Source organism: Propithecus coquereli, unplaced genomic scaffold (assembly GCF_000956105.1).
Source record: "Propithecus coquereli isolate 6110/MARCELLA unplaced genomic scaffold, Pcoq_1.0 Scaffold70, whole genome shotgun sequence".
Taxonomy (NCBI): domain Eukaryota; kingdom Metazoa; phylum Chordata; class Mammalia; order Primates; family Indriidae; genus Propithecus; species Propithecus coquereli.
The window spans coordinates 4,606,968-4,610,330 of NW_012153063.1; the positions used below are offsets into that span (position 1 = coordinate 4,606,968).

The 3,363-nt window shown below is 35.4% G+C and overlaps 1 protein-coding gene across 1 annotated transcript in view; it reads right to left on the reverse strand.

Annotated features, from left to right (window-relative positions):
• KANSL1L (KAT8 regulatory NSL complex subunit 1-like) overlaps positions 1-3,363 on the reverse strand; it is a 151,685-nt gene that overhangs the window by 30,288 nt on the left and 118,034 nt on the right. The window lies entirely within an intron of this gene.

Below are 3,363 nucleotides of genomic sequence, written 5' to 3' on the forward strand. Positions count from 1 at the left end.
GGAAAATATGGGGTAAAAAAAGACCAAAATGGGGGTAACATTCAGGATAGAACAGAGATCATGAAGGGGAGGAAATACTTCAAAGAAATAGCCGAAAATTTTTCTAGAATCAATGATACTAACCTTAAGATTTCAAAGAACTGACTTGAATGTCAAACAGCAAATGGAAAAAAAAAAAAAAAAAAACACTTCACAACATCACAGATGAAGATATTCTTAAAAGTTACAAGAGAAGGGATAAAAAGGTTACTGCAAAGGAATGAGAATCAGATTGACACACAGCAAAACTAGATGTAAGAAAACAACAATGACTTTAAAGAGCTCAGGGAACATGATAGGCAGAATTCCTAAAGTGGCCCCCAAGATTTCCTACCACCCCAAAAAGTTAAAAGTGTTAAATAGAAAACAAGATGGCAAGAGTAATTCTAAACTCATGCCTATTAAGAAGGGTGACTAATTGTGAGCTAGATTTTAAAATGTGTGCCTGGCACATGTAGGGGTTCAAAAAGTTAGTGTCCACTCTTGTTTTAATAGAAACATTTTACTGTAGTATTTTAAGCAAATGCCAGACAATTCACCCTCCTATTTTCTACAAGCAATTCACCACTCTCCTAAAAACATATCAAACTTTTGTGAAGGAATCTTCCACAAATATTAATGAAAATATTTTCACATTTATCATTTTCCTTATTTAGTGTCTTGTAAGGTTTTAGTAGATCCTTGAAACAGTAGGAAATGTATGAAATTCAGTCTGACTGCACACATTCTCTTCACCTGTCCTGTTGATAACCGTCCCAGCCTTTCAGTTCTTGATCTCCCAAATCCTCTCCTAGAGTCCATCCTAACACCATACCTTGACAGAGCATCTCTCATGTCTCCTGCCATTACTTCCCTCCCTTTTATATAATCATCTGATAACTACAGAGAGCCAATTAGCATGACAAGCACCATTCTAAATCCTGGGTGAGCATAAGCAGTTATGGTCTCAGCTCTCAATGTAGTTTACAGTTGTTACCACAAAGAATGCAACTGTAATGTGTGATAGAAAGAAGTACACCATGTAACTCAGAGTGTAGAATAGAGAGCTCTAGGAAGGCTTCCCCAGATGAAGTAACAGATTTTAAGTATGAACAGAAATAGCTGATGGGTAGGGGAAGGAAGAAGGAATAGCATGAGCAATGGCCCAAGGGAGCAGGACAAATTTGGGAACTGAATGGCTACGTAGTGTACAGTAAGGGAGCACAGTGAAACACAAACATGAGCAGGCAGGAACCAGTCTGTATAGGCAGGGCTTTAAGGTCCTGTATTAAGAATATTCCCTCTCTTAATTTTGGAATGGGGTGCTTAAAAGAAACATTCCCTCTCAAATGTTTTAAAAGGAATTGGGGCGGGGATCAGGTGTAACATAAGTAGATTTGCATTTTGAAAAGTTCAATCTGGCTACAGTGATCGAAGGGAAGTTAAAAATTGATTAGGAGTCTATTTCAGCTGTGTAGATAGGAGATCATTATGTTTGGCTGTGAAAGTAGTAGAAAAGAAGATAGTAGATTTGAAACAGATGTGTAAGATCATATTGAGAATTTGGTATTGGTTTAGACAGGAGGAAGTGTGGGTTAAAGAGACAGCCCTATGTCTGGCTTCCTTGTTTAGGTTATTGTGCTATTGTCTATCCACTCTTATCCTCTCTGGTCTATCCACTCTTTGAAAAACAAACTTTTTATTTTGACATAATCTCAGAATTACAGAAAACTTGAAATAGTATAATACAAAGAATTACTGTATGCCCTTTATTCATATTTCCCAAATGTTAACTTTTTATCACATTTGCTTTACCTCTCTCTGAACTCAAAGTAAGTTGCTGACATGATACCCCTTTACCCCTAAATATATCAATGTGTATTTCTCAAAAACAAGGGCATTCTCTCACATAGTCACACAATTGTCAACATCAAAAAATTAATACCATTAGCTAATCTATAGGTCTTAACTCAAATTTCACCAAATATCCTTACAATATTATTTATAGAAAATTATCACTCATTGTGTTCAGTTGACAGGTTTCTTTAAAGTCATCTTGTATCTGAAAGAGTTCCAAACAGTTTCATAACCTTGAGTATTTTGGTAAGTTATGGCCCTTAAATTGGTTTTGTCATCATGAGGTATTTCCTCATGAGGGAGCTAATCATCTATTCACTCTTGAACCCACTACAATATGGCTTTTCCCTACTTCCTTGCTGCCTGAAGTCAGCAGTGGTATTGTAATGGCAAAATCTAATAGGACAGGGTAAGTCCAAACTCTGACAAGGCAAACAAAGATTGTCTACTTACCTTCACACAATTTCCCCTACAGGAATACCAAGCTATCTGTAGATACTTGAACACATCACACTGTTTCATGTCTCCATGACAGGCTATGTGTTTGTTTCCATTATTTAAAGCCTTGATACTCAATATAGGCCAACAGCATTTGAATCACCTGGGACTTTGTTAGAAATGCAGAATCTCAGGCTTTATTCCAGACCTACTGAATCAGAATTTGCATTCTAACAACATCCCTCAAGTAATTTGTTTGGAAAGCACTACTTTGGAACACCTTGCCCTTCTTCCTCTGTAAATTCCAATTAAGTAGTTGAAGCAGCACTTGGCATTACCATCTTTTTGTAGTTTGTGTCTTTGACCATTTCTAATCTCCCTTAACCTCTCTCCTTCTGGCTTCTAGGCAGAGCTACATACTCCTTCTTTATAGAATATTTTTAGCATATATCTGTGCCCACCATACCATATAATAGTTATTTTTGTCTTTCTCCTATTACATTATAATTTCTTTGATTTCCTGTGATTCACCATTGATTCTTCACTTAATAGTCTGCCTGGCACAGAGGAGGTGCTCAATAAATTTTGACCTCTAATTTTACTTAATTCTATAGAAATCACTAACAGTAAAGGAAAAATTAAGGCCCAGATATTTAAGATATATATAGAATGAAATTTTTCATTATGTTATTGATATACTACTATTAATTCTGTGCTAACACATTTACACTCTTATTTTTTAAATCAAATAGTAGAGCAACATTAGAAGAAATAGACTCACCACATCTTCTCTAACACAGCATGTATTTTCATTTTTGCATGCTCCCTTCAGTATTATCATGATAGTATTGCTATTATGGATATTGTTAAAATAATCATCTTCATGGGTACATTTTTTTCCCTTTTGAAAAAAATTTAGTTTCAGGATAAATTCCAACAAGTGGAATTATATCATGAAAAAGTACCTGAACATAATCTATACTTTCCTGTATTTCTTTATGCTTTTTCACCTACACATAGACAATTTTTCTTCGTTCTTGGTGCTTTCAT